Raw genomic sequence first — 24,717 nt, 5'->3', positions numbered from 1 at the left:
ACAACAAATATGTCTATAAGAGTAATCTAAGATTTTTCATTGGCAAAATGACTTTGATCAGAGTAATCATTGTATGCTTCACTAATGGTGAGGTAGAAGGGCTCTTCATGAATTGAAGAAGTTTTGTTTGTAGGGATCCCTTCCTGTCGAGCCCTTCAGGGGCCCTGTGTCCGACTGTATTTAGTGTCATCAGATGTGTGACCCAGGACCACATAACCAGTTTAATTAATACATCAATGGAAAGCTTATTTATTTAGCTTTCAGATGATGTGAGGTTTACAATATTGAGCTGGGATACAGCTATTTGAAATTCTGGAATCAGCAATGCATGTAACTTATCAAGAATTAAGTTTTGATATATTTACGGTAGGAAATTTGCAACTTAATATCCTAATGATTTTTGGCATAAAAGAAAAATGTACAATTTTGACCCATACAATGTATTGTTGGCTATAGCTACAAATATATCTGTGATACTTAAGATTGCTTTTGTGCTGCAGGGACCCATTTATTTAGAACTGCAATGATACCACATTGAATATATTTTGACTTTATGTTGGCATGGTGCTGGTATTGTAGAAATGGTGAAATAAAATGGTGTGCGAAGGTCCAGTCCTGCCTGAAAGCGAGAGTGGCAAGGCACCTGGGAACGGGAAGGTGCGGTCGAGTGTGTCTGTTCCAGATGCAGCCTCTGGTTCCTCCTTGCCAACAATGGGTCGTGATCGTGGTGCACAGGGCCTCCTGCTCGCCGACCACCATCCACGTCTGTCTGCACGGCCCCCCACGCGCGCATTAGCGAAAGTCGCCGTTTCTTCAGGTGGAACCGGATTGTTCTGTGGTTTGGCTTGCTCTGTGTTGACACAGTCTGGTTTCTCACAGACATTTTGCCACCGGTGATGGGCATGTGTTTAGCAGTTTTATCTGTGGGGTTGCATCATCATCTGATCACCTGATGTGTTCTGACAACACTCTTCATGTCAACAGAACTCACTTCTTGTGTACAGTTTGTGCACTTCTACACATACTGGTCTCATGCACTCATAAACATGGTTTGCTGAAACATATTTCAGTTGAGTGCAACCAAGTTCAAGGACATAACATTGACAAAATAGGTAGTAAAGTGTGACGTTGCATAATACAGTATATAATGTGATATTATACATTTGTACAATATTAGATATTTCGATAACACCTAACATAACACAGTTTAGGGAGCATGCATAGTTGTTTATTAGCATGCCAACAGGCTGTTTATTAATACTTATAAAGCACATATTCTGCATGACCATATTCTACCCGATACCTAAACTTAACAACCTTACTAACTATTAAGTTAGACACACAAAATGCCTAAAAATATGGTGCAGATTAGGGGTGTGCGATATTGATAAGGATAATTAGATGACATTCTGCACATTGTGCTGGTATCTTAATGGCTGCTGAAGTTTTTCATATTCTGTGTGGAGTATAAACTGATTTTTACATTTTATGGACATATTTACCTTTATAAAGCCCATTTTTAAAAAGTGTCTAATTATCTTTTGAGCCAAATTCTTACATTTAATCAGTGAATTAGAATAATAAGACATTTGGGATGTTACCAAGCAAATGAAATCATTATCAACAAAATTCATCTTTGCAATGCAGAGGAAACACAGACACTGCATCTGAAGGGGCTTATAGATGTGGTTTCACTCTGTTTAATGCATGACATGAGTGCATTTAACCTGCAGTTACAAATGCATAAATAATGTTTTGACATATTAAACAGAAAACATTGAATACTGTTATTTGAAATTATTTAAATGTGTTTAAATGTGAAATTAAAACTACCATTAGGTGGCAGCAAGTCACTGTTAATAAGTGAGTCATTGCGATTTAATGAATAATTGAAACAGTTGAATTCAGGAATCAGGATATTCAGGAACGAAACACCGTCATGTTGCTCAGAGACGCAAAACAGTGCTGTGGCTGTTAATTATTTTTCTTGTCAAAATAGCGCAAAAACAGGAAATATTGTGTCTAAAATTTGTTAATTGAACTGTTCTACAAAACAATATCCCATGTTGTAATGATGGTAATTTTTGGAGGAAAAAACTGCACTCTTCGTGTGAAATTGGTTAACTATATGAAATGCTCTAAATATGAATTTTGTGACCATTCTAAATGTATTTTAATAGACTGAATCATGCAGTGAATAGCGCACTCTAAATGCACTATACTAGACTTCACGTAATGCTTGCGTGCGCGCTGTAGATGTGTTTTGAATGGTTTTTGCAAAATACTCGATAATGTCAAATCACACATCGTTAAAACAACAATTACAATGTTATCGCAGATGATCTATATCGCACAGATTCAGTTATGTGCGAATCAGCACATTCGTTTGAAATGACAGACAGTAAGCACATTTGGCATTCTCGCCGTATCAAATATCTAGCATGCTACATCAACTCACCACACATGAATGTGCAGTCGCTCTTTGGCAGCTTTCCTGTCGACCTACGTACGATTTCCCAGAAAACATTTTCATGTCACTCAGCGAGACTAATTGGTGTCAAGCAGCAGTCCTGTCGGCTCCACAAGCATCTGTCAGACAGCGAGTGTTTGATAACAGATCGCTCTCAGTTATGATCCATGGACTTCATCTCCATAAGGAGAAAGTAAAATAAGGGTGTTGCTGACAGACAGTAAGACTATGGCGCTATAAAGTAATTGTACAAACAAACAAATATAAATGACCAATGTAAATAAAAATTTTACCATCCTAATTGGTCATTGCAAAAAACCTAAGGCTCTGTGTCCACCAAAGCATTTTTAGCCAGCTGAAACAACTGCAAAATACCGGAGCATTGCCTAATTTTCACCATGTTTATTTTAGCCACACTTCAAGCAGAACTGAGAATAATACGCAATGGCTCGTGGGTAAATTTCTCTTTCCATTTCCTGTGAAGTGACGTTCACTTGTTCTTATGTCAGTGCCAGTGCCCTTCATACTGGACATAGACACTTCAGAGCAGCTGAATGAAAATACAAACTCTTTCTCTGTCAGTAGGTGGCGCTTATGAAACGACAGAAACACAGGAGTAGCCCAGCGCAACTTTCTGTAACAGTCAAGACTTTTTTGTGGAACACAAAAGGTGACTTTTAGCAGGATGTTTGCGCTGCTCTGCCATATTTTTTTGTCAGATATTTATACTTATACATATATTTATACTTTCGCAGACAAAGTTATGGTTTGACTTCAGAAGATGTTAAAAACACTGTGTGCGTCTTATGGACTACTTTCGTAATACCTCAGTGGTCATGTTTCTGTAAATTGGCAGCTCTTGGTCACTCTGCTCATTTTGTGGAAAAAAAAGTCATGTAGGTTTGGAACGACATGATTTTAGGTTGAACTCTCTTAATAAACATGTGCTAATTATCAATCTTGTCCTTGGTGGTTTCGCTGTCTTGCGTTGACGTGGATCTGATTTGCCAATCGAATGACTCTTGCAGCAGTTCTCGCTGGAGGTCTGTTGACCTTCTGTACGAGATCAGTGTTTCGTCAGCAGTGACGTGATGGCACCGCTGACTTCATGCTGGCTCTTTGGGAACTCAGGACTTTATTTTTGGAAATCTTCTAGAAATAGACTCTGGCTTGAGCTGCGAGTTACTCCCCAAATCCCTGAATGACACACACTGGATGCAAGATACCCCGCTTCTGTCCAGACTACAGTTGATCTCTCTGTCTGAGCTTGCCAGTTGTTTGTTGTCAGTTAGGATGGGTTTCAATGGTCAGTATGCCATTACAGTGAGTGTGACAGGACAGTTTTTGGGAAGCTGTTGCAGATACTGATCGGTGCTGGTGTGTTACATAACCCTAATGAAGTCTTAAGCCAAAGATATGCTGTAGACCACAAGTATCCAAACACAGTCGAGAAAGTGAGCACACTTCTATTGCTCATATATAACATGAGGCTTTATAATAATGAAGTTTATCCATCTGGGAATATCCATTTATTGTACGTGTCACCACATGTACAGAGATCCAAGTTAAACCTCTGATGGTCCATTTTCCAGTAGCTTAAACGTCATCTGAAGTTGTATGAGGTTGCATCGCCTTCTCAGATGGTTTGATTTGAAATGCCTACATTGGTGAGGGGCACACTGTCATTTTTTTAAGAGTTTAAACCATGTAATTTATCGGCCACTGTCTGGTAACTTTACAAAGTATTCACATCTTCCAAATGATGAGTCATTATTTTGAATGCCGTATACTGTTTGTGTTCTTCTCAGTTGATATCTAATTGATTTAGCTCATTATTGCATGTAGACATGATGTTATTCATCAACTATCCTGATTACTTGTTGGCATATTGGTTATTAGTCATAAAAATGTCCACAGTTTGACCACTACTCGGTTCATTTCAGTATTCAAATGTGCCACAGAGAGAGTTTCCGTGTTGTTAATTAAAGGACCTAACAGTGTATTTCTCTTTCTTCTTTCCTTTGAAGCTGGGCGAGGTGGACTCCAGGATGTCAGATGTGGTGCTTCACACAGATGTTCACGGTGAGAATTTTAAATCTGGTTTCTGTAGCGTAATGTGTTGTTCGATCAGGTCTGTGTGAACACAGTGTGCTCCTCCAAACTCAGCCAGAAGAGAACGGCTCTTGTTGATTCTTGGAGATCCCTCAACCCATGCTCATGGCATTTGGTTGTAATGGTTCTTGGGATCTGTAAACCGTGGGAGTGTGATTCTGATCATGATCACAAAATCCACTGCTGTGTTTCATTTGGCTGCCGTTTTTTAACCAGAACACCATTAACCATTTAGCCTGATTCCCAGTAGTTTATTAATAAGGTAATAGGACAGGTGACAGTTGTTGGGAGATGGCAAAGTATGATTGGGTAATCGTAGCAAAATCTGAAGTATACCCGATGAAGTTCATACCGCTGTGTTGTAATACTTCTACAGTCTAATTACTGTGATAAAGCTCCTTTCATCTGTGTCTCAAACATCCTACCGTGTGCTAGGATAACTATTAGTAGGAGCTGTCACAACAGCTAGATATCTGACAATTACAATGGATTTGTGATGTCCTCCTATTTGTGAAAAGCATCTTCTAAGAGGCTCAGCTCACCAGTTTTATTAAAGCTTGGGGCCCATGTCAAGAGACTTGATTCATTGATGGCCATTGGCCCTACTTTAGTGCATTTTTGTTTCAAAACGCATAACTTTTGCTAGTTGTCACCTATCATTTACACTACTTATGTGTTTTTTCACCCTCTGAAACTGAGACTTTTGAAAATGCTGCAGTCCCCGTTTTAGTTTGAAAACTTGGGTTGCATTTCAGTGTAAACGGACCAAAAGGGAAACTTTTGAAAACGAGGGCGTGGTCGCCCACATTCACTCAGCCTAACCTTGACGACCGGTAAACAATAACATCATGCTCATTATTGTACCCATAGATATGTATAAGTAGATTCCCCAACAGATATATATATATTACCACTTCAAGCACACAGACACGTCTGCCATCTTAATAAGGGAATCTACCTATAATATCTATGTTCTAATGTTCCTGCATAAGTTTTGGTTGTGTAGCACGCAGTGAAAACGCCAGTGTAGACCAGGATCATTTTCATTTTAAAATACCGTTTTGAGTAGTGGTAGACCGATAATATCACCAAGGCCGATATGTCGGGCGATAATTGTTCAAATATCTGCATCGGCCAATAAGTTTTACTTTTATTTTAATGGCACTGAGAGCAGCAACGCCTGAGCGCACACAGTGCTCACACTCTCTCTCTCGTTTGTCGTCATCTTGAACAGTTCTGTCTATTAAAGATAGAAGTCTGTCTAATAATCAGTTAGAACAGTTAAATAAAGGAATTAATGTATACAGAAAGTATTATAACGATTGCTTTTATATTAGGCCCATTAGTAATAGAAAGGCAATTATAATACTTTCTCGTTTGTCATCAGCATTAGGCAAATATGCATTTATATAATTTAAACAAATCTTTTGTATATGTATAATAAGTATAATATGTATTTATTTGTGAAAAATACTGTCATCTAAAGTATAAGCATGTTTCTTTTACACATTTATTTTTTAATCAATTGTCAAATGATTTCAAATTTCTTAAAATATGAATAATAATAATTTATAAAGTCATATCGGCTTCATATCGGCCATCGGCCCCCCTGCTTTCTAAGATATGGACATTAGCTGTCAAAAAACACATATCAGTCGACCACTAGTTTGGAGCCACACTTTTATTTATTTACCATTTTTATTATCTATTGTATTAAGTTGACCTTGTGTTTTGCTTTACATTTTCTTCTTTGTAATATAGTTCTAAACTCATAAATAAAGTAAACATCTGACAGTTACTTGGAATTGGTTCAGTATTTGTGACTCTGTGATTGCACTGCTGATTATTTCTGAAAGAAACGACAAATTCAAGAAGCAAGATAGGAAACATTATAAAAACATTTTCCCTCAAATCTCATGCCAACCTCTCCCAACTTTCATACAGTCGCACTAATATCACAGCTACTCAAACACATGCTATGTTAAAGACAAGATGTTTGGTAATGTGAATGGTGTATGTTGTATAATAAAACAATGATTGATTGTATTTCATTTCCACCAGTCTTCCAATCTCAACAAATCTGCATCATTCTTTCTAGCTCAATAGCACATTTGTTTTAATTGCTATTCCGAACAGTTGTAAATTTTTTGTGCAAGATATTAACCTGCATATTAACCGATATTAAAGCATTAGTTCACCCCCCCAAAACTGAACAAATTCTGTCATCATCCACTCATCCTTGTGTAGTTCCAAACCGATCAGACTTTTGTTCATCTTCAATCCCAAACAAGGATATTTTTAATGAAACCTGGAGATTTCTGTCCCTACACAGAAAGTCCACAAAACCAAAATATCAAGCAGGGCATTTTAGCTACTGTTTAATATATTTAATGAGGCCTTTTTATGTGTGTTGATTAAGTTTTTATGTGAATAAAAGCCTAAATAAAAACCTGTTTATCATAAAAAAGTGATTGTTTCTTCAGAAAACTTCATATGGATTTATTTTACGATCGCTTCATGAATGTTTTGAAGCATCAAAGTTTTGGTTGCCTGGACTTCTTAGTGGAAAAACTGAAATCTGTCCGGTTTTGTTACAAATGTCTTATATTGTGGTTCTAAGGTGAACAAAAGTCTTATGGGTTTGGAACAACATAAGCAGGGGGAATAAATGACAGAGTTCATTCATTTTTGGCTGAACTATCCCTTTAAGCTTTAAAAGAAAAAGAATGGATTTAAAAGATGATTTAGGTTTTCAGTACGCTGACAGGATTTGAGAGAGGGGATCAGGAATTAGCAGCTGAATGGTGCTACTTGACTATCTAGTGACCAGAAACACCAGCTACGAAACTGCACTATTGAAATGGGTGCATTTTTAATCAACATTTCTGTTGGTTTTTATTCTTAGTAAGGTTCAGCCAATAAAAGTCTCCGCTTGCTTATTTTTTAGTTTGACTTGTGCAACCAGGGTAACTAGTTAAAAGTAAAATGTATATGCGTTTAGATTTTACATGGGAGAAGTACAGTATTATTTTTATGTAACCTTGTGAATGTAGAGCAGACATGTTTGTGTCTTGCCGTGTGCCTCATGTTGGGTGGTCGTCCCGGGCCGGTGAGACTGTAATCCTCCAGCACATGCATCATAGTCCAGTTCTGCTTAACAACCACACAGTCACACCTGCATGAATTAGCTTCCAGCTATCTACACTAGCGCTCTGACACATGATGAATGTAGCATTGTAAAGTCAGACTCTCATTACTCATGCATGCTTCATTATGGATGAGTTTTTACATCAGGTAACATGCTTTACACCCGACTCGACATTCATCTAATGCTGGTCTGTGAATGGGCCCCTTGCTAATGGTCATATATGTTCTCCAGGAGCCTTCCTATTGGTCGTTGTTTACATGAGCCTGTAGATTAAAGCTAGCAATGATCAGAACTTTGAAAAGCCTTGCAATTAAGATGATGATGATGATGATGATGATGATGATGATGATAAAGCACTTTGTCGCTCTACGACGGCCATCCCTTTAATCTAGGCTACAGAAGGACAGCAGATGCTCTCACCCACCCGCCGGCCTCTGCCACTCAACAATAAATAAAAGATAAGACGTACCATCGGGACTGTTTGGAATAATAACATTCAATTTGGAGAGAAGTGCCTCAACAAATGCACACCAGAAGAATAGAAAAGCAGGAGATGAAAGGAGCTATGAATGGAACTCCGGCTACAGGCATGCTCGCCAAACAAATAGACTTCCTGAGAGCACCAATCACAGGCTCTCACCCTGATTCCTGACCCGCGGAGGACAGGCCAGAGGAACGCAATTTGTTCCTTTGTACGGCAAGATCATAAGAGTGACCGCAACTTACTTTCTTTCACTGTTGCCGAGTGCAATTGAGTTCTGCGAGCAGGTGGTCCAGGCCTGCTGCGACCTCGGCAACTTTTGCTTTTTTGTTCCCTACAAAGGTTGGCTGAGGTTTTGGCAGTCGGCTCTGGCGTGTGGGGCTTTCATGAAGTTGAGGATTAAGAAGGACATATAGGAGGAGGAGGAGGTACAGACAGCCAGCTTGCATTAAAACAGCTCCTCATGGCCAGTGGCTCCAGTTTCTCGGCCTCGCCACACGTGGCTTTTGTCTGCACCTAGACTTCCACAGGACCGAGTCGCACTCAAAGCTCAGCTGGTTGGGTATTGTCCCTCCTCAAAGACAGGCATAAGGGCAACCAGAGGAAAAAGTGTCAGCCTCAGCTTTTACACACCCTAGGAAAACTCAGTAGAAGAGAAAGGATGGATTAGCTTTAGTGGGCCCTCGGCTTGCCCGCTCGCACATATCCAGACCCCCTCAGCTGTTTGAGACATCATTTAAGCCTTGTCAGTCCAAGCATTTTTGCTGGACATGGGGGCACCCGATGAGCAAAGTCTCAGAAGAATGTTGCTGCACTGTTCTTTCTATAGAAATCGTGTTATCCCATGTTGAGCAGAAGTCTTCTTTTGATCTGTGTGGCTTTGTGAAGATGCACTCTTTTAATTACTTGATCATTGGGACACTTCGTCATCCTGTTATAAACCCAATTGTGAAGAGGCCCAAACAGTAAGCATGGAATTTTGCTAACAATCACTTGCACCTGCTGTTAGCGTGGTTTGTTCGTACAAGCTGTCTGCATTATTTTAATGCTCAATATACTAAATGTGAATACGAAATTCTAAAAGAACGAAGATAACCCTTTTTTTGATGGCCCCCTTTAGACGTTCTTCTAACTATACGTAACTTTGCAACTATACATCAACTTATTCTGCTAACCTTAACTGTAAACCTAACAGTCTGCCAATATTCTAATGAGAATTAGTTGACATGTCTTAATGCAAAATTCACAGGACAGGGGTTAAAAACCAGCTCCTGAATGTAACGTAATTTCTTACATATTGTTCCCGCCTCATAAAATGCATTGGGTTGGCTCAAGAGTTCAGAGGGGAATAGGATATGTTTGTTTAGATGACGGTCGGATGTCCAGATATCGGATATGTATCCCATTAAAGATTGAATGCAAACAAACTGTATCTCATGCAGATTTTTGTGTTAACGCATGAGCAAAAATTTTACTTATTTTACTTATAGTAATGTCTGTTGACTGGATGTGTGCTATTATAATGCTCTTCTCCATATTCATAAAAAAATGTACACTGGACTTAAGAGCTTGCCTTTGGCAGTAATAACACCATGATACACGTGACTGGCACATGTTGCTGATGTTCATCAACCTGGCTTATTCTATCAAAAGAAGTCCTAATGACTTCACAAAGTGCTTGGTTAAATTGGTCTACGAGTGGTTTGTAAATAAAACATAGGATTTAGTTGCTTAAAGTTTAGAACTCGCCCCGCAGTGTTTATTCAAAATATCTACTCCATGGTTTAATGATCTGTCCTCAGACATGTAGACAAGACCTGGATAATGCCTAAAAGTGTTTATGAAAGCTAAGTGTTTTGGAGCAATATGCTCTAAGTGTGGCCAATGTTTATTTTTCTGACAAGGACAAAGAGTGGCTGACTCCATTTGCAATGATAAACAGGGCAAATTAGAAGCAGACACTGATGTAGTTGCTTGTTGTCCTGGGGGGGGATCTCGTACCGCCTAGACCAGACCTTTGAATCACTTGTTTATGGGTGACATTTAGTCAGATTAAGTCCTTACTGGGACTAAAGCCAAATCATCTCTTTTGACTGACCCTCGTAGGAAGAAGCAGAGTGTTGGTGTGTGATTTGAAGACCGGAACATAGTAATCATCAGTATGAATGTCGAAAGAAAACCGCTGACCCAGCATTGCTAACAGGACTACCGAAGACACTTGTGATGTGCTTCTGGTGCTTGGCCAGCCTCTCAGCACACGGTTCAGTGGTTGGAAGAGTGTTGGGACTCAATGACTCAAGTTTTATGTAAGCGCTTCTTGAATGGAAAATAGCAGAAGCCCTTCAGGAGGCATTTAATTAAAGCCATTGCCTCCTACTCTCTCCTATCTAAGCAAAAGGGGAAAACATGACATCACGCTCAGCGAAAAAGGGGATAAAGAGTAAGGGCAATGGGCGGTAATGAACGGAAATGGTCAATAGACTTAACCGAGTGCTGGTGGGGGTCAAGTGACCTATTTGACTTCTGGAAAGACAAGGTCAGAACAAGGCTGCCTCCTCCTTGACCTTTAATCTCAAAATGTAAATTAAGACATCTCCACAAGAATAAAGAGAAAGGTCCATGAGAGATTTTGGAATTTCCTACAGAAAATGTAAATGGCAATTGTCCATAACACTTACCTCCATAATACTATGGCGTTGTATGTGGTTTCCAGGACATTGCTATGCAGTTATTAGGGTGTTTTGAGTGTTGCTATCGTGTTCTGGGTGGTCAAACGTGCCCACCCCGAGGTCTCTTTAATATATGGCTTTGGTACCATCTCCAACTTAAGTCACTGGGATGCTTTTCACTCATTTTATTAAATGCACTTCTTGTCAACAGGCCAGTTGTGTGTTGAAGTATAGGCTAATACTTGGGCTTGAGGTTAACCATAATTAACGTATGAAAATGTTCATTACAAAGGGGGGTGCATTTGGATATTTTCACATACAGATTTGTTTGATTTCCAAATTTCATTGACCGTTTTATAACTGTTGTTTCATTAATTGACTTGTTTAATAACTGTTTTTATTTCCTATTTGGGTGTATGTATATGCCTTGTTTTTTTAAGATTAACAGTTTTTTTCAAGGCATTTTTAGATGCCAGTGTTTCCTAACATGTTTGAAAATGATTAACAGTTGAAAACATGAGAGATTTAGAAAAGTAATCTTAAAGTAATCATTGTAATCAGTTACATTAACAAAGTAATTAAAATAGTTACACTACTTATACATACAGATGCCAAGTGTAATTTTTATTTCTCGTCTGTAAATTTCTGTAGCTCACTTAGACAGTGAATGCATCGCACAGTTAGTTGGTCTCTCTGGGGTTCTGGGGGAATTTAATTGGTTTACTGAATGGGACTAGATATGCTTAACTGTGCATGTCCTTATAGGAGACCCCACTCTGTGAACTTTTAAAACCTTCCCTGTAATTGTTGCTGCCATATGACACGGGCAGTCAAACATTGTGCCTTCTTTGTCACGAGAACACAAGAATCAGTCCTGAAGAACTTTGGGCCATCTGACTGAGTGACTAAACCCTTTACCCGCTGTGTTTGTGTGTGTGTGTGTTTGTCAAAGAAAACAGCCAACCATTTTACAAGTGTTTACACACACTCAGTCCTCTCATTTGCCACCATCCCGCTGTCCTTCAGCAGTCCTCCTGTCATCTTTAACTTTCTCCCATTTCCATAATACCCTCTTCAAAGGTATTCCCTTCTCTGGTGTCTCCGCAATGTCAGGTGGGCTCTGAAAACCCAGATCCGTTGCATTTCAACGCCGTTTCATATCCCCTCGCCTACCAACTGTTTGAGTCAGGCCACTCCATCAACACAGGAGAACGTCTGCTGCCTCCGCTGTCCCTCCTGACCTCGTTCCCCTGGACCTCAGCTCAGATCAGCAGTGTTCCCCTGGACCTGAAGGCATTCACTTCACACCATGAGGCCAGGAACCAGCAGCGTAACCCTCCTGGTCTGCTTTAAACCACAATGGGAACCATGTGCTCGCGTTTTGTGGGATCGGAGCCCACCATGGAAGAAGCTGTTTCTAATCCCAGTAAAACAGCATGGCATGGCTTGTGCGTCCAGTGCAAGATGTCCTTTTGTTTTCAACATCTATGTGAAGGAAGACGGTTGTGGCCATGTTATGTAACCACGCCAAGGCCCAATCTAAAGTATGGCAGAAATATATTTCCTGTATAATACAGTCTTTTACAGTTCAGTGACAACATCTTGGCTACAACTGGAACAGAAAAAAAAAAACCTTTTTTTTACTGTTGAACACAAAAGGGAAAATCAGCAGCATGTTCAAGCTGTTCTTTGCCAAATGAAAGCAAATGATAATTCAGGCTCCAAAAAGCACATAGAAAGTATCATAAAAGTCAACAATAGTAAAATGAATTCTTCATATTGAAATTTATATTTTTGGTCTTTTTATGCCTTCATCGGGACATGACAGTAGAGCGTAGACAAGAAAGATTCGAGATTGGAGAGAGAGGTGAGCTGGATCTGCAGAGGACCTTGAGACAGAAATCAAACTCAGGACGTTGCAAGCAAAGTTGCCCTTTGTGTCCATGCACAAACCACGAGGCTATCAGTGCTGACCTTCATATTGAAATTTGGAGACATATAATAACTTTGTGTGAGAAAAAGGGTTGCAAAGGGGTGGAACATTTCCGTTAAATTGCCAAAAATCCCTGGAATATTCCAGAAAATCCTGTAAAGTTTCCAAAACTTGCTGGAGATTGTCCACCTTTTTGCAACCCTAGTGAGAAACTGACCCACATTTTATTGAGTTTAATTTATTCGTTTTACCATAACTAATATATCTATGAATGCATTTAAACAATCAAGATAAAAAGGTTCATCTTAATTAAATTAAATTAAAATTTAATTTATGCATTTAGCAGATGCTTTTATCTAAAGCGACTTACAGTGCATTCAGGCTATACATTTTTACCTATCATGTGTTCCCGGGGAATCGAACCCCCAACCTTGCGCTTGATAGCGCAATGCTCTACCAATTGAGCTACAGGAACACATCTAACCCTTTAATGGGTGGATATCGATGACAATGAAAGCGCTGGCTTTGGGAAACTGAAATATTGTGTGATAAGAAATCACGTATCTCTGCAGACCACTTGAACTTGGGATGTCCTCTTGTCTTCTCCTGTAGCCTGTCAGTCTGAAAGGTGGCTCTCTTGCTTCCATGTTGTTTAATGTTTGTGTTCAAGCGTACAGTCATCTGAAAACGATAGAAGCATGTAAGAGATTACCAGTGGGGTGTTCGTCATCCAGCCAACAGGAAACACACTCCAGATGAGAGGACTTTACTGGCTTAGCCTTTTCTGGTCCAGAACAAACTGCATGGCCAAACTAGTAGTATAAGATTTATGTTTCAGAGATACAAATTTGTAAAAATGTTTCGTTTCAGGTGAGAATATTATAAGACCACAGGCGGGCTCTATAAATTCTGCTCTCACTTGATTGAAATAAATGGTGAATGATGAATGAAATCGTTAAAAATTCACTTTTGGCATTTTGCCAAAAATAGTATATTGATAGTGTAGAGTAGACAGGAAGTGAAGTGGGAGACAGAGCGGGGTGGGATCAGAAAAGGTTCTCGCCCTGGGACCCCCGTAACACGACATCATTGTATGTGAGTGGACTTCCCACTAGGATATCGCGCTGTCTTGTCAACTTTTTTATTGTTATAATGCATTTCTATAGCAGATAGTTGCATTCTTAATTGGTCAATACAGCGTTCCTGCCAACGTTATTGACACAAAACACCTGTTCAACCCATGCCATTGCGCAGAGAAAGCCAACTATTAACCTTTCAGTGGCCTTCAATATTTAACTGTACATAACTGAGTATTTAGCATGTAATAACTATTTTATGATAGAAAAAGGTCTTTAGTGTCTGTATTGACAAAGCTCTTAGATGTCACTTCTTTCAGCTGAGGTTGGAAAGGGCTGGCAGAAGGGCTCCGGCTCACTTTTCCTTTCCGCCGCTCTGTCATTGAGTCTTATCAGAGAGACGACCGCTCCCATATCACCTGTTGAGGGTCACACTGCGTTCAGAGCTGTCTCTGTGACCCTTTGACCTCTACTGAGCCTGTGTGCCTGGATGCTGCTGGAATGAACACTTCGAGCATTACTTAACCTGACCTTAAATCACAGTTACTCAGTAGAATGTAGCGAGAACTCTGTGCTTTACCGTCTGCAAGCTTTGTTTTTAACGACGTAGAGTAAAAAATGGACTTTGAGTTACTTCTTAGTTCAGCTCAGATCAAGCTGATGTTATCGTGTGTGCGCCACTGGCTCTGTTGGTTGTTAATCAAAGCGGGTTTAATGAAGTGGCCCGCAGGTCTGTGGTTTTGTTTCCATTGTCTGTGTGTGATTAGCACGCTTCCACCACATCGAGTTCAACCGGCCTGCAGGAGAGAAGACGCTTTCAAACATCCACCGCCACTCAAGATCAAATCAGGACCGAGTCCGAAATCAGGAAACGTGTCACATGATGACAGAAGGTTTGGCGGTTGAAATCATGTACTTTTATTAAAGTCTGACGAAATCCAAACGGTTCATATTCTAAACTGGTGCTCTGGGACAAAACCCCACATCAGATATGGCAGGACATCACATCCTGTTTACTCACAGAATCTGAATAATCAGTTGCTTATGGCTGGCTTTCAGAATTAAACCTGCTATTAGATTATTTCAGTAGATTTTTGTGTGCTTGCTTGCAAGTGCTTGTCCGTACCAAAGTCACCAGTAATGGTCATAGGGTATTTATATATTTATTTAATCAAATTGTTAAAAGAAATATATAAATATTAATTATATATTTTTCCCGATGTAAATGTATAATAATTTTGTCACATTGTAAAAATACAGTTTGCATTCACTCAAAACTGTAAAAGTATTGTTTTGCCCTCTGAAGTACGTTTTCTAATATAGTTTGGTATTTGTAAGATATTTTCTTAAGGCGTGCGTCAGTATATTTAGCACATAGTCAGTTCCCAGTACTTGTCTTAGCAAACACCTCTAATAACGTGATTCAGTGCTGCGAGTGATTAATCTGACTGAGACAGAAAGAGGTGTAGGAAACCCAGTTTGTGAGGTGTGTGAAGCAGGATCACATCTGATTTACTCTGTAGTGCATCTGACGTGTCATGTGTTTGAGCATGAGTTAATGACGGCTGGCTTTTACTCTGGCTTTCTGTGCACTGCAGCTTTTTGTTTATGCGTCTCTTCACAAGAGCCTTATTTTGAACTATTGGACCATCAGAAATGAAATCATTGAAATCATAGCCTTTGTGGAGCGGGCCCTCATCCATATGCCTCTGTTCTGCTTGTGTTTTTGATGTCTTGCAGGGTGGAGAAGCTCTGGATCTTTTATTAATTCTTTCTATACCCGTATGTCAAGTTAGTTTCATTGTACAGCAGTCAACTGAGTGTGTGTGTGTGTTTACAGTGGGGCTCAAAAGTTTGGGAACCCCTTGCAGAATCTGTGAAAATGTGAATAATTTTCAAAAAATAAGAGCGATCATATTAAATGCATGTTATATTTTATTTAGTACTGTCCTGAGTAAGATATTGTACATAAAAGATGTTTGCATATAGTCCACAAGACAAAAAATGGCTGAAATTATTAAAATAAAACCATTCAAAAGTTTGTGAACCCTTGGTTCTTAATACTGTGTGCTGTTACCTGATGATCCACGACTGTCTTTCTGTTTTGTGATGGTTGTGCATGAGTCCCTAGTTTGTTCTGAACAGTTAAACTGAGAACTGTTCTTCAGAAACATCTTTAAGGTCTTGCAGATTCTGTAGCTTACGAAGGGCAGAACTAAATGGGAAAAAATATATATTTTAGCAAAATAAGAAAAATTTGGATCTTAAAGATTTTTCTGAAGATCAGTTCTCAGTTTAACTGTTCAGAACAAACAAGGGACTCATGCACAACCATCACAAAACAGAAAGACAGTCGTGGATCCTCAGGTAACAGCACACAGTATTAAGAACCACAGGGTTATTTTAATAATTTCAGCAATTGTTTTGTCTTGTGGACTAAATGTAAACATCTTTTCTGTACAATATCTTACTCAAGACAGTTCTAAATAAAAAAATAACATGTATTTAGTATGATCCCTCTTATTTTTTTTGAAAAATTTTCACAGATTCTGCAAGGGGTGCCCAAACTTTCGAGCCTCCCTGTATGTATGGCTCTGAAGTATTACAGGTTTTGAATATAAGAAGATAATTAAGAAAATGCAGCTATGAAAGTTACAGGAGTGCAAAGCTTAATATTCACAGACACATTCTATATCGCATTTTGATTTAAGAGTACTGACCTAATTTTGACTGTAGGTCAGGAAAGTTCATTCAGTCTTCAACGAATCAAAACATCCCAGAACAATTTGAGCGTGTTTTACAGGAACATTATCAGTGGAATTATGTGAGTCTACAAGTTCTGACACTGTCGGGCTGTGTATGCTTATTTCTGAAGAGCAGTGCTGTAATAAGGCAGCGTATGATCCTCGTACTACAGATGTGTGGGAAACGATGAACTTGAGCTGTTGTGCAACAACACAGAGAGGAACCGGAGTCAGTTAAACGGGAAGCTTGCGTGTCCAGACAAGACCAGGCCAGCGTTTTTAATATAGTATGTTCGCAATAGAATTAAATGCACCACCAAGTGAAGAGGTGAGAATTCAAAACTGCCCTTGAATCTGATATTATGTGCATTGTGTTATTATTATGCATGAAATTAATGTCAGCATTCCACCGGCCCAATGACCCTAAAAACAGATTGGCTTTTCTTTTGATTTCTCAGAGTGTAACATGAGCCGGACATGTTGTCAGTCGCTGAGGTTAGACGTGTTGGACACGGACATGTAACGCAGAGCTTTCACATTGATTTACGTAAGGCAGGCCGCCACTGTGAGACAGATATCAGATGAGTGTGTGTGTGTGTGTGGCCTGATGGAGAGCTTGATTGTGAATGTACTGAGGGTCTGGCCGTGAGCTGTGGAGTGAAGTATGTGGACGCGGGGCAGACTCCCAGGAGGCAGACGGAGGATCTGATGGACTGATTAGCCCTGGCCCCAGGCAGGCAGACAGGTTTGAGCCTGGTTCTGCCATGCGGGTACAGCTTCGGGCGCGAGGCCGAGACAGGCAGCGGGGGAACGTGACTCCTCACAGGTCTGCGCAGACAGCGCACCGCCACCAGAGCATCATCTCTATGGCAGCGCAAGCAGTGGAGCAACAACAGTGATGTAATGGCAGAGGTGTTTTTGTTTGGGGTTGCCAGCTCAAACAGAAGCGATGAAGTCACCTCATGCTCGGCCGGCTGACATCAGAGCTTCCTCTGAGGATGCCTTCACACTTAGTGCTCAATCCTGATTTTTGCTCCGATCTGGCTTTTTTGTGTTGCTGTTTGCATTGTTACATTGTTGTGTTTACGATGCGGAAAACACAGACGGAATCCAGTCATAAAAATGGAATATACTGTATAACGCGGAATGTCACGGAATTTGCCAAGTTTTGGACGAATGAATCAAAAGTAGGTCAGTACACTTAAATCGAACTGCGATTATAGAAAGTGTCTGTGAATATTAAGACGTAAAGAATATTTAAATATGAATCCTGCAAGTTCTGCGCGGTTCAGTGTGAATGAATGGCGCAGATGCGCGGTTTCGTTGACTACACACACTGAAGCACGCGTGAAGCTAGCAGTTTTTTTTTTTTTTGCTTCTGCCACCTCAACATACAAGTGAACACTTGAACTTGCTCTGAGAGTCACTTCATGAGCATCTGACCTTTCTTTTGAGGAAAAACCCATCATCATATCATAGAAACAGAGAAACTTAACTTTACAACAACCCGTCAAATAAGAATTTGGTTAGTCAATTTGGTAAAAAATAAAGCTAAAAAAAATATAAATCAAACGGAATTTGTGATTTTCATAGGGCCCTACATTAGTGTTTGAAATGTTCTGAACTGACCTGTATGTGCAAAAGCATGATATAAACAGGGTGCTGTTATACAGAAGTAAACACAGCGGAAATAAAGTAAGCCATTATGCGTTTATTTATCGTGTGATCTGCTACAGAAGCCAGAACAATAATACTAAGGCAATCAGAGAAATAAAGACAAAAATTTAATTGAACAAACCCTCTTATTTTGCTTATATATATAGTGTTGCGAGTTCTGACCGAGCGCCAACCTCCCGCTCTCTCTCGTGAGGCCAATAAGGAAGTGACTAAAACTGCAATTCATCGACTGGCCGCTTGAGGCTGGCTGCAAAAGAGAGTCAGTCCCATAGACTCCCCATGTTAAAATGCCCAACTTTACAGCAGGAAAAAACATGTTTACATCTATATAGCTAATTTTGCCCTTCATGACAACTGTGAGGGGGGTGATTTTTTTTTTTTTATAACTAATCCATTTAAATTATATTAAACCTAAAAGTTCTGCATAATTAAGGGGCGTGGCCACTAGAGTGACAGGTGGAGTGCCGCTGCTGTCACCGCTGTCGAGCTAGGTGGGCGTGGCTTTTTTTCCCCGCCTTTTTGCCCATTTTTGATTGTCCGGGAGAGTCCAAATATGGAGGTGGTGCAAATTGGAATCGAAAAGATCTGATTCCGTGGGATTTTAGCTGTTCACACTGTCATTTGAAAAACAGATCGGAGTCGTATGTGAGCAAATAAAGCAGCATCTATAGTGGGCAGTGTAAAGCAGTAAAATTGTATCTGTATATCAATGCTTCCCTCTTCTCTGTGGATTTTACATGCGCCCAAGCTCTGCTTCCAATAACCCAATTGTATTTATTTGTTTTAAATATCTGACCTCATAATCTTGAAAAATCTTGTACATTTTTTCACATTTGGGCAAACACATTGACTCCAAAAAAATTTTAATGTCTAGATTTCTGTTATAAAGTATAGCACTTACAACATAGAGGAGATGCTTTCTATCCCAAGCTAATACATATTTCTAGGTGGAGTCAAAGAATTGGAAGTTCTCATTGTTTATACTCCGTTTTCACCTTTGATTCAGTTCTCCGTCTCTCTTTTTATTTGATACTGTATGTAGAATGTTTCATAAATCTCTGGGACTCTTCAAACTGCATCTGTATCAGTGTTAAGTGAGTCTGACCATGTGTTTTTGCTTGTTTCCACAGGTAGTGTCTGAGCAGACCTGTGGATGAGTGTGACGGCTGTTTTCTCCACATCATGGATTGGTCAGAGATATCATAGGTGGATTTCAGTTGTGTGGACATGCTTTGACTGCAGATACTGGATTACTCTGACTCTTTTCTACTTTATGTCATGTGTTTTCTACTGGTTTGTCAGTACACTGCTCCACTGTCAAGTTAAAATACACAATACACATATGGAGTAGTTATGATGTTGAAACTCCTGTTTACTCCACCCATACATGCCCTACTAACTAAAGTTTATATATGCCAGAGACTAGATCTTCTAGCTATCTAATAAATATTTGTTTAATGTAAACTGTGCCAGTATTTAAATAATATAGCATATGTTGTTTTATAAAGAAATAAGGCACTTTGTTGTAAATGACTACCGTACATCTCAATATAACGCACCCTCTTGTACAATATTGCTACTTTTTAATATAGAAATATTTTTTTTACATACAGGTGTGTATAAATGATTTATTATTTTTTTAAACTGTCCTGAATTTTTGCTTAAATAAAAAAGTGGATTGAAGCAAAGTCTATCATGTCATGATGTTAAGAAATCTAAACTGGTGGTGACGCACACAATATTAAAAGTATACACAAATGTTTTTATATTTATTATACATTTGAAATAAAATCCCAGTGGGAAATTCCCTCAGAATGCTGTTCTCAAGACTATCAACATCTTTACATGCAAACAGCAGCTCACAAAGGATAAACATTGACTAATTAGTAATGTTAGTCTTATCTGACATTGATTAACTACAATCAATATATGTGTGGCAGACATCCTGTTTACCCGCTGTCTACTGCCGATTTATTGAGCTTCATTAACCTTAAACAAGTCATGTCGTATCTGCACATAATTTCACTGGTGACCTTTCTTCCTGGTCATGTGGCGGAAATACTCAGTACCTGTTAGGCTGGAAAATATTTTTGCACGGATCGAAAATTCTGAGGAAAGACAGTCAGGAATTGCACTTGACTGAATTTCAAAGGAACAACCTTACCGCGTCATGAATAAATGTCTCATTTTCCATGTGTTTATGGGTGAAAACTTGTTGAAACTTGAAGAAAAAAAAAAAAAATTACCAATTATTCTTCAAGCTCATCGAAAAGGATATAAAAATGATAATATAGCCTTCTTAAATGATTCATCATGGCCTTTCTTTGTGAGATTCAGCTTTGCGGTGTGTTTTTGCGTATGTGCCAGACAGAGATGGATTGCATATTGTGTATCCAGTCAAATCTTATGGATTCCCTCCATGATAATTTCCTTTTCAAGTGTCGTTCAACGTCGGCCAGAAGCAGGGCTCAATAACACCCGTCTGCTGAAGTTACGAGGCCAGCAGGGTGCCACAGGGCAAGGACTATTATTTGTGGGTTGTATTTGTGGAAGAGCGCACATACAGAAGCATTTCGACATTTTCACCTCCGCAAAGTTCGTCAAAGTCTTCCTGCATAGCCAGTAAAAGTTCCTGCCGTGGGTTTCCGCACAATGGCCACGCTGATGTTTTGGCAATTAAATTTCATGACATCTTTATGGCGCTCGCTATCTCCGCTCAGCACCATTAGCATGACCACAATGCTTTCCCCTTCTCGCGCGCCTTTCTTTTTTCTCTTTCTTTCTCACACGCAGAGAAAATGACCTCTCCGCCAATCTCAATTCACTGCACTTCTATAGCGTTGAATGGACAAACTCAACAAAGGTTGACATAATTTTCTCAGGCTTTGATTGGCCCCTAGCGTGCCCCACAATGACATCATGCCCCCCTCCCCCCTCCTCTGCTGGATGCTGGATCGTCAGGGTTACGGTGGGCAGGATTTGGCATCGGCCTGTTTGGCTGGTGTTAATGAGTGCGGGCAGAGATGGCGGCGTTTTGTGGTAAACAGTCCTGGGAAACAGTGAGGGAGGGCACATCCGACACCCCTACACCCCCGCTGATGCAGGAACTTTCACATGGGCCATCCACATGGACACGTCTGTACGGTGCTTCCTAGTCAACCATGAATGTGTAGCGTGCAACTTCTGAGGCTGCAAATAAATAAATGGAAGTGGCCGTCGGTCAGTGGACGGGGGGTTGATGTGTGTCTCTTGGAGGATATGAAGTGATTAAAGGAGCTGTGTGTTGGGAGAAGCCCAATGAATTTTTCCTGAATTAATTACAGAATCTTGTGCCAAAGGGGATTTTCTCAGTTCTCCAGCACCCCTCCCTGTGTTTCTTTGTTTCCTCATGACTCCGTCCAATCGCATGACAGGAATTAAATCCCTAAGTCACACCCGTAAATCTCCAGCCCTCACTGAACTGCAGCTCCCTTTTCGGCAAGATCTATTTTTTCCTGTCTTGCCATTTAAAGTAACACTTCGTCCAAATTTGAAAGAGCTGTCAGCATGTACTGACCCCATCATTCAAAATCTGCATGACTTCCTTTCGCTCTTTTCCGTACGGTGACCACAGCTGCCAATCTGCAAAAAGAACAAAATAACTTACCATTAAAAGTACCATTAAAGTTACACAAAAGCAGTTTATGAAAGCTTTGTGTGGAACAGACTGAAATCTTCCCTTCTGCAGTTCTCCAATTCACAGATTCTACTTAGGTTCAAATAGGGCACGACTAGATGCCAAACATTATCGGTTTTCACATGTGTTTTTATGATTGATTACAGTGTACCAGCATGGGATATGGGATTTGAGCTTTTCCGCGGTGAGGGAGCAGTTGAAACTGATTCAGTGTGATAAAGGTTGCTGGTTAATCACTTTACACCAGTTGCATAAGGAGACCTTGATTATGAGCTGTTTGTCTTGCTGTCAGAAGCATGTGACGTCAATGTCTAAATTCCCATTTTTTCTTCTGCAATAGCCTTCCAGGCCTTCGAAGGCTCTGTTGGCCAAAACCTATCTGTGGGTTTTCCAGCAGGGGACCTCTGACCTTGTGCAATGAAATGTATTTTTCTCATTGGTGGAGCCAAACCCCAACAGCCTCGTAGGTACACGTATCACACACATACAAATGGCCATTTCCCCTTGGAGAAGCCGTTAATGAGAATAATTTGAGGCTGAAGCTTAAACGGGGCCCGGTGCCAAACCCCGCTTCATGTGAACGCTCGCACAGCACGCTTTAAGCTCCATCCAAACCATTTCCTCAAAACGCTCCCGCCTCCCAAAGAATGACAGCAGAATAGAAAAAAAGTCCACAATTACTCCTCAGCCACTGGAACGGTCCCAGCTCCAGTTGAAGCTTTATTTCATGACTGAACAATATTCCTGTGACCTCACAGATATGCCTAGAGACAAGCTGTTGAAGACATTCCACCATTCATTAGCACTTTCCCATCTTTCATCTGATACCTGAACCGAGGACGCAAGACACCTTGGACACATCTCCTGGTGCCACTGTGACGGATGTTCAGTCAGTACTCTTTTCACATGTGTATGCCCCTGTGATTTATTCCTTTTAATAGGCTTATTAAGTGGACTCATTACTAACGCCCAGGGCAGTCGTTAGCCAAGACTTCTTGCTTGTCAGGAGAGCACTGATCTCGGTGTCGCTGTGTGGCTCTGGGCGTTTGGCAGCGCAGGTCTGCGGGCGTTGGGCTGGGCCGCTGCGGGCGGAGGCCTGCCAGTTTGGATGGGCCGCACATGTATCGGTTACTGCTGGCTGGTGGAGGGTGTGTGGGTGTACGGGAATATGAACCACACCGCTGAGCATGAGAAAACTTTCCAAAGCAGTCCCTCAATCTACTGACCTTTAATAGAAATCTCTTGCTTCGTCACTGTGCACTTATTCTTCATAAAACAGATGTGGTCCGGGGCCACAGTCATTACAGGTCTGGCTAAAGTACTTGGTACTGACGTGAAACCGCTGTTCAGTTTGACTGAAGTCATTTATTTATTTGGTAAATATAATCCGTTTTGCATCGGGGTCCCGATCACCCTGTCTGGGATTACTTTGGGATAATGATCAACTGAACGACAGTATAGATGGCATGCTTCACTATTGCTGACCTATGTGGATGCCTGCTCGTTTATCATATGATTCCTAAAAGCTAAGCAGGAAAAACCTGCCAGAATTAGATGTTTAAAACTCATCCCATGCTATTGGTTTCTTTCTCATTCACAGCGAGGTAGGGTAGGGTAGGGTGGGGGGATGCTGTGCGGCGGCCAGCGACTAGACTGACATCCATGGGAATCTGGAATTCCATTCAGCAGTAATTATCTCCATCAATACAGCGAGAAGGGGAGGGGGAGGAGGAGGGCAGCTTTGGGAGGACCAGAGGAGGCTGGGGAAACTTGGAAGACAGAGGAACTGAAACCTTAAATCTGGGTGCTCAAACTCAAAGATGGCACTCCTGTTTGGTGCCGCTAGGAGTGCATGCACTCTCCATGATTAATGAGAGCACACCTGCGATTGGCTAATAGGCTTGAGACCGCAAGTAGAGCCACATAAGCTTGGTACAAATCCTTCATCACATTTTACCTGGCACGGTGGCTTCCCTGGAGAGTCCCCATTGGTCAAAATCATGTTCACTTTCTGGGCATTCACTACTTGATCCTTTAGTCCTCCCAATCCCCGGACGGTCCAGTTGTCTCCCCTTTTTCTGCAGCGTTGGCCACAAAATGAGATTACCATTTTCATTTGTATTTTCTTTTATCTGTTTGTCCATTCAAAGTATTTTGTATCTCTTTTGCTAAAAGTATTCTTTTTAAGTGAAGAACTGACCTATAATTCAGTTGCATTCTCTTAACGTAAAGGTCCTCGCATACTGAGTCTGAAATTTTCATATATTGTGTTTTCGTATTCCTCATCCTAAAAATTTGTCACGCACAGAAACCTTGTACACTGATTCCGATGAGTATTAATGAATCCAGTGCAAAAAAATTTGCAAAACACTACTAAGTGGGGTCGTCTTTTTGTTGTCCTCTCGCTTCTTAAAAAGAGAAAAAGAAAGGAAATATTGGGTCCATCCAATCTTCAGATATAGAGAGGAAGGATAGTTCCCCCTCCTTAACGATTATTTTGGGCGATTCAAAGTTTGATGCTTTTCTAGTGATACTAGAGCCACATATTAAAAAGAAAACCAATTTCTGAGAACTCTGTGTACAAGGATCTTTACAGAGCTGTCCGCTGCGAAAAGAAGTGGATGAACTTGACAATCACCATTCCAGAATTTAGGCAATAGCTTGTACGCCGGCTCTGAATTGTCAAAACACCTCTCAAAATGCATGCTTCGTATGGTCATATTTAATTTTT

General features: G+C 40.4%; 1 long non-coding RNA gene across 3 annotated transcripts in view; it reads left to right on the top strand.

The window, feature by feature from the left end:
- Nucleotides 1-19,998, top strand: part of LOC132139782 (uncharacterized) — a 44,280-nt gene extending 24,282 nt beyond the window's left edge. For all 3 annotated transcript variants that reach the window (XR_009433659.1, XR_009433658.1, XR_009433663.1), the window contains 2 exons: nt 4,498-4,552; nt 19,441-19,998. This is a non-coding gene — a long non-coding RNA (uncharacterized LOC132139782). The remainder of the gene's footprint in view (nt 1-4,497; nt 4,553-19,440) is intronic.
- The last annotated feature ends 4,719 nt before the right edge of the window (nt 19,999-24,717 follow it).

This window comes from Carassius carassius, chromosome 1 (assembly GCF_963082965.1).
Source record: "Carassius carassius chromosome 1, fCarCar2.1, whole genome shotgun sequence".
Classification (NCBI taxonomy): Eukaryota; Metazoa; Chordata; class Actinopteri; order Cypriniformes; family Cyprinidae; genus Carassius; species Carassius carassius.
Note: the sequence above shows the minus strand (reverse complement) of the source record. Positions and strands in the feature narration are given on the sequence as shown.